At 37.6% G+C, this 8087-nt stretch overlaps 1 long non-coding RNA gene across 1 annotated transcript; it reads left to right on the forward strand.

The window, feature by feature from the left end:
- The first annotated feature begins 3957 nt into the window (after window positions 1–3957).
- On the forward strand, window positions 3958–4507 carry LOC119786360. The gene is made up of 3 exons (XR_005281176.1): window positions 3958–4022; window positions 4125–4358; window positions 4450–4507. It is a non-coding gene; the product is annotated as an uncharacterized LOC119786360 (long non-coding RNA).
- Window positions 4508–8087: the final 3580 nt, after the last annotated feature.

An 8087-nucleotide genomic window follows, 5' to 3' on the forward strand; every position in this document is an offset into this window, starting at 1 on the left:
GTAGCGTCCATAATTTACTCGAAACGAAGTCATTTAGAATGTTTTTAGAGCATAAACAGTAGTGTATAGGATTTCCTAAAAGCGTGTTCACGAGTCTACGGAAACCGCGGCAGACCAAACCAGACGAAAGTGCGCATTCAGCTCGGCAAATAACTCATGCTCTTCCTCAACACTGAAGTCCTCAGACATTTTTCTTTCGTTGTTTCTTTCTTTGCACAGGTAAAGAGCACATTTCTTCTTCTACGCTTGCATTATCGGCAGAGCAGACGCTGAATGTGCACTTTCGTCTGGTTTGGTCTACCGCGGTTTCCGTAGACTCGTGAACTCGCTTTTAGGAAATCCTATACACTACTGTTTATGCTCTAAAAACATTCTAAATGACTTCGTTTCGAGTAAATTATGGACGCTACCCACTCAGGACACTGGGAATACATTGGACGAGCAGTATGGAGGAATATTGACACGTTTTTTTGTGGACTTTTATGGACCTTTCTGCCTCGGGCGCCACAGACCTCCATTATTTGAATGTCAGCAGACAGCAAGAAGCCTCCCAGATCTCCAGATGCATTTGAGATATCAAAAAAGTATTCAAGAGTGTTGTTCAGCATGGGGGTGAGTAGAAAATGAAGGCTAATCATGTTTTGGGTGTACTATTCCTTTAATAGACTGTGGTGTGATTATCACCAAGTGATAATCTATTTGCGTCAGAAAATAATCACAAGGGCCACAGATTAAAATACAATGGTTCCTTTAAGAGCTAAAGGATCACACAGTATTGTTGTATCTAATAACTATGCAAGCAATAAACACTACTGAGAATATGCACAAGTACATCAAAGCAAACAAATGGGTGAAAGAGTCTGTTCAAGAGTCTGAGGAATGTTCAAGTTTTAAATCTTAATGCATTCAAAGTACCCTTTAAAATAGCAGAAGATAAACGTATATAAACCCTGATCCTGAAATATTAAATGCTATCTAAACCGTTGATGTTTCACCAAGGGCGTAGGTTTGATTTCAACTTTGGTAGGGACACTATTTGTTTTCAGTTTCATTGGTCTGATGTCATTGGTCCTATGCAAAAATATGCATGCTGTTTTTTTATGCTTCATGTGAGCATCAGAGTACATTTTGTTTAAAGAAAACAGCAGCATTTCTTGCTACATTAATACCAATCTTATAAGCACTACACACACTAGATGCTGTTTATCAATGTTTTTCCACTTTGAAAAGGTTTGCATTTAAACTTACCAGCAACTAAAACAGTGCCTATTTAACCAAATATGGTCCAAATATGTCTGTTATATGTGGATTTATCCTGTTTTCTTTTGAAGATATAGAATTGTGCAGAGGAAAACAGGTAAACCCCACTCTTATTTTTTTTTTTTATCTAATATGCTCTGTCTGTATCATGAAAAATAATACATTCAAGGGAAGGTAAATAATTGTATTGTATTTACATGTGCACTGGAACTATAAGAGGAACTGACACTGAGCACTTAAAGTATTAACTTCAATATACAAGTTGTACATATGGGCTGTAGTTACTCTGCGTAGCCCATTTCATGTATTTTATCTTGGGCTGAAACAATTAATCATATTAATCAATTATTTAAATAATCGTCAACTAATTTAGTAATTGATTAATCATTAACTGGTGCATAGGGCCACTAAAATGTGACTTTACCCGACAGAGCAACCCACTTAGAGCAGGAATTATACCATGATTGTAAAAAATATGTAAACATTTTGCATTTTTGGTGGAGACATGTCCCTATGGTCCCTATACAAACCTACGCCCATGCTCAATGCATACACCACATATAGTGATCCCAAGTTGATAGGAGGATATTACACTGAAGCATTAAAGCTTTTAGGATGATGTCCTGGAGTTGTTAGAGGGGATCTAGGTACAGAAAATGTTTATGTCAGAGACTTCCAGAGATCCTCATTCCCACTCAGCCTAACGACCCTCTTGAAAGTTACCTAGAAGGAGCAAGTACTGCAAATCAATGGATTGAATATTGGTGGCGCTTTCTGCGTACATAGTGTATGGAGTTTTGGTTGTCCTTTTTTGCTGACATCAGAGACAATAAATTCTTTGATGGGAAATTTATGGACAAAAGCATTCTTCAGTTTTGCTGCATGGGACTCATACAGGTGAGTTAATTGAATCAAATTTAATATTCATATGATGGATAAGATATGACGTAGGGAAGGAATTCTGAAAGGCATGAATATTATAATCAGCGTTAATGGTATCTGGGTGAGGTGCCACTGGTTATTTGTGGCATTCACTGTCTGGTATTCTGTTCGTACAAAAACTTGACTGTTAGGCGCACGCTCAATTTTGTCATGTAGGCGTATACTTTTATAACATCATTAACTTTGTAATGAAAAGAGCAACGAATGCAAGAATATTTTCTATTTGCAATGTTTATAAGAAAATTTAAAATTTGTATTCAGCACATTTCACCTGTCTTCTCCTGGTGCAAGTCCCGTACGGAGAGATTGTGATCCTACGCCTTAAATCTAATTACTTAAAGCTACAGTGTGTCATAATTACAGGGATATACAGTCAGAAATGTAATATATTATACATAACTCTGAAACTATTGTGGTCCTAACACACTTCATAACCTGATTGTAGTTTTGTTGTACTGTGACATTGGTTCAGTAATAAATAAAGCTACTCAAAGATTCTGATGCTAATAACATAGCAAGTGAGTCAGCTTTCTGTAGTGTTTACCGTTGCTCTCCATATGTGTAAAGAAACATGCTGTGATTATACTTTACAGAGAGGAGCATTAAGATGTAATTGCAGGAGCAACAGAAATTCAGAGCCTGGTGCAAAGGTAACAGCTAACTTGTACCATCTTTGAGCTATGTCATCTTCTTTTATAAACTTATAACTGGTGTATTTTTTTTATTTTTCAACAGCTTACAGGACATGAGTATTGTTGAGGAGGAGACGGGGGAAAATGTTTTCAATGATCTGTTGAATAGTGTGTAAGTGATACTTTCTAACTATTCTAAATGTGCTGTGATCGATTTTTATTTTTTTTGTTTATCCCCCCCCCCTAATTTTCCCTTCTTTACAGAATTGATTGGACAGATGAAGGTTCTTCCAACATTCATCCCAAAAGTGATGATGGCAAGAATTATGACAGCTCAGATGAAGAGTATTTTCCACCTATTTGTATACGGTATGTCATCAGTCATTCTTTGTACTGCTACTGTTGTGTGGTATTATAGTTTTTTTTGTCAAATTATTTGTTGCACACATGCTTTCATTATGTGTCTCAATAGAATGGGTGGAGCACTGATGAACTTCCAGTTATTGGACTAGATCAAACTGTACATGATCAGCCTGCACATGAAGACCCTCCTGATGAGCCACCATGTGATGAAGAACCTGGTTTCCCACAGCCACTGCATGTCCTCTGTGAGGATGACATCGGTGCCAGAGCAGCAATAGTTTATGAAGACTGCTTGAAACAACTGGCCACATTTCTGATCCTGCCGGTGGATAAGTGTACACGTCTTCTTCAGACTGGCACGTTTTGCAACAGCAGTGCCCCGTTTGAGATAAACATCGCTACCAAGGGGACAGCAATAAGTGTGGAATGGGTAAGTCTTGACCCTTGTGGCACATCGTAAGATTATGGTTGTCTAGCTATGACAATTTTCTGGTGGAAGCCAGTATTATTTATTTATTTATTCGCATGTCTTTGACTTTTAGGTCTGTCCCAAAGGACACAGCTTGTGGAGATGGAATTCCCAGGCAAAAATGAAGTTTGGGATGCAAATAGGAGATTTTCTCTTGTCCACCAACATTTTACTGTCTGACAATAACTATGCAAAGGTTGCCCTTTTGTTCAAATTTATGAACAAGGGGATGGTGAACAAGATCACCTTCTTCTCCATTCAGGACAGTTACTGTGTTGACACCATGAAATACTTCTGGGAAGAGAGGAGGAGTGAGGCCCTCAGTTCCCTTCAAGGGAAAGATGTTGTTGTTCTAGGTACATAGCTCAACAAGTAATAAAGACATTAGACAAGGACAGTGTGATTGTAAGCAGCTGATCATTTTATTTTTTGCCTTTTTGTATTTGTTACTTTTTCAGCGGATGGAAGAAATGACTCACCAGGCCACTGTGCACAGTACTGCAGCTACACCACCATGGAGAATGACACCAAAGAGATCATTCATGTTGCCACCATCGACAAGCGGCACACATCCTGGAACTCTGTTGTCATGGAGAGGAAGGGCTTTATCCAGACTGTGGACAAGCTAACATCAGAGATAAAGCTTGTAGAGGTCTGCACTAATGCTCATGCCCAGATTGGGGCCCTTATGAGTAAGGCTTTATCTGATAAAGTGTATGAATTCCTTTGTTTGAAACATTACCAGAATACTGTAGTGATATTGAATGTTTCCCTACTATGCAGACCCAGATAAAGGCAAATACAAGGCACTTGGAATTCATCACAGTCTGGACATGTGGCAAAACCTGGCTAAAAAAATAGCAGCTGTAAGTTAAAAACTGGCTCAAATTTTATCATTTACATTAATCATAAAGTGATGACTGTATAGGCATCTACAGTATGACTGAAGTTAGCTAATCAATCAGGTGTAGTCTTCAACATTAAAATGTGTCTACTTTTACCCTTACATGCAGCGGCGTAGGAAGCGGGGGGGACGGGGGGGACATGTCCCCCCCAATATAAAAGCCAGGTGGATATGTCCCCCCCAAAAATTGTTCCGCAAAATATTAGATTTTGACAATTTTTTAACTATCGTGCTTTTATTTTGAAGGCGCAGCATAGCGTTACGTCACTGTACTCCCCCTCCCCTCTGTGAACTGTTGAGTGTTTGAGCACTGAGGGAAACAGCGATACAGAAAGTCAGAAACTTGTTAATGAGGTAAAATGGTCTGTCGGGAATGCTGCTATGAATATTGCCTATTTATAACGTCTTGTTGTCAGTTCACTTTCATATATAGAAACTGAATCTTTTTGGTTTAGGCATCTTAGTCTTGTAGGAAGAGGATTAGGGCCACTGAAAAAAGTTAACTGATTTTTAATTTTTTGTTTAGTTTAACATGGGGAGAAAAGTCAGAATTCTGACTTTTCTCAGAATTCTGACTTTAATCTCAGAATTCTGACTTTTTTCTTCTGACTTTTTTCTCAGATTTCTGACTTTAATCTCAGAATTCTGACTTTTTTCTCAGAAATCTGACAGATGATTAATATTTCTAATCAATTTACAGTTTTTTTTTTTTTTGGTGGGGGGGGTACTATACAGATATATAAAAACAAGAAGTCTAACTAAAAAATAAACAGAATATATGTTTAGAGTAAAGATTGACTACTTGTGTTTACACAAGCACACAATTTCAAATCTGCTGAGCTTGCTGTGCAAGAAAATGTAAAATATACGTATAAAGAAATATAACAGGAAGTACTGCTAAAACAAACTAAATGTTAAATAATGTAGATATTGGTTTAAAAAATTCTTCAGATTTGGAAATTTGGAAGGAATACATATTTTTGAAATTAATCAACAAATCTGTTAAAAAATAAAAATAAAAAAGTTGCACTTTTTTACTTGAGGAATTTGTTGAATAACTTCATAATTATGAGTTTAACTAGTTGGAGGTAATGCTACACTTCTCTGCTTCCTGTCCTGCTCATAAAAGGTAAACATTATAAACCCACCATTAATTTTCTACACTATTTGGAAAACACAACACAAATGTAATATAACAAAAGTATGTTTAACAACAAACATGTTAGCATCAAGCCATAGCCATGTCTCTTTTAGAGACTAGCTCTCTTATTTTAATGACCTTCTGCTCCTCCATTAATGAGGGGACCCCTCAGGCACGTAAAAAGTTGCCTAATTCTGTCATTTTCCACCAATGTGTCACTGGCCACCTCAAACAACTCACATCTTTGTTTGTGAAGCTGAGTGCTCCACATCTCTGCCTTCATGGTGCCCATTTACATTAAGATCCAAAATTCTGAGAAAAAAAGTCAGAATTCTGAGAAAAAAAAGTCTTAATTCTGAAAATAAAAGTCAGAATTCTGACTTTTTTCCCGTATTAAACTGAAATAAAATGTAAAAATCACTTAATTTTTTTTTCTCCAGTGGCCCTAATCCTCTTCCGTAGTCTTGGGATGATCACTCATCCAATATTTAACTGCTAACTTTCTCTAGACGTTTGCCACGCTAGCCAAAATGTTTTTTTTTTTTTTTTATATATCTCATTTCAGTACAATGCCACCACCAACTAAAAGGCTGAAACAGCAGTAGGACTTACTCAGATATTTTTTAAAGAGAAACGTCAGTGTGAGTAACAGTCACCTAACACAACTTGTGTTGAAATTAGCCCGGTCTGGGTGTGCGTTTTACGAGGATTTTTTATTTTTTGCATGGTTTTGATTCGCGGAAATGGACAGATGTTATACCTGCCGCGCTCCTGATCGTTAGTTAACCACAGGGAGAATTAATTCTAATTCTTAGCAGCGGCGGCCGCATTGGTCGTGCAGCGGACTGCTGCACAACCACTAATTAACCAACTAATTAACTTCTGCATCTTTATTTCCTCAAATAAACTGCTGGCTCCTCTTTTTACACTATAAACAGATTAACACAACATTGACAACTCTGTAGTTTTCTCTGTTCTGTACTGCAAATTGGAATTAAAGGCTTCTACCAAAGGTCTGGACAGACTGGCCACCTGTCTAGGGTGGACCCCGCACCAGCACCTCCCGACCCCACTAAGGGACAGGGTGTACAGAAAATGGAAGGATGGATGGATTTCTACCAAAGGTTTAGAATGCGTTTTTGAACCAGATGCTTCAAAGCGCCCTGTCCATAATTCTTCAACACACTGTCAGCGCCCTCTGTCAGTCAACCTATATAAATTCATTTTTGACCATTATTGCAAGTTTGACAAAATAAAACATATCAAACTTTGCACTTGTGTGGCCTACTGAATTGTTTTGATTTTCTAGTGCGTATGCGGACACTAAATATGCCAAGGGCCGAAGCCCTTGCAAGACATCTCCCTTTGCTTAATAAAAGACTCCAGTCATTTTGTTTGGTGATATGCTCACATCTTATGAACAAATGCATTATGTTAATTTTAAATGCATTATTTTTGCAAACACATTTATAAAGGAATAAAGAAAAAGATTAAATAGCCTTTTTTTTAAGTAGCGTACTTAAGATATGTTTCTGTTGAATATTTACGAATTTCAGATTTCCGACATGTGTCCCCCCCAATTGTAAACATATTCCTACGCCCTTGAAAATGACACCTAAAAATTTTACTTCATCAACTAATTCTAATTCTACATCATCAATACTTAACTTTGGTGGTTATATGGTTTATTACCAGTCTAAGGGCCGGATCTATCAAAGGTTTGCGTGTATAAAAACGTGAGCTATTTCACTGCGCACGCTAAAAATGTACAAACTGATCTATCAACAGCGTGCTAAAAGGATTTGGTCTTTAAAACGTGCTAAATAGCGCCTCTTATCCATGTAGTACTTTTTCTGCTATGAATATGCAATTTGGGGCGTTTACACGCAAAAGTGCGTCTTGTGGGAGGAGAACATGTAAATATATTAATTTAGCACTCGCAAAGGGATTTATTAAACCTGAAAGCAATTTTGCTAATGGTATCTGACTCTATATTTAACACGTTTCAAAAGAAGGTGCAAATGGTCTGTATGCGTAATTGCGCACACATGGCAGCGGTTATTGTCGCAAGAAGGAGACATCGAAATGAAGTAAGGAGACGCAGAGAACGCATTTTTCACTCTGTGTTAATATTTTTGCAATGAACGAGGAAACGATCATCAAAACATATCGTTTATCCAGCATTGACATTTTGAAGCTGCAATTCCAGTGATTTGCTCCTCACAGAGCGTCTGCTGTACTTGTCCCTCAATGCTGGTCAGAGGCATCTCATCTACTGTGCCCCCTCCTGTTTTGTTCGCAGATGTTTTGTTATATGCCAGTTTTTCTTTGGTTCGCCTTCTAATATCCTGGTATCTTCTTTTTACTTCATCCACT

This window comes from Cyprinodon tularosa, unplaced genomic scaffold (genome assembly GCF_016077235.1).
Source record: "Cyprinodon tularosa strain WSP-4 unplaced genomic scaffold, ASM1607723v1 ctg107, whole genome shotgun sequence".
Lineage (NCBI taxonomy): Eukaryota > Metazoa > Chordata > Actinopteri > Cyprinodontiformes > Cyprinodontidae > Cyprinodon > Cyprinodon tularosa.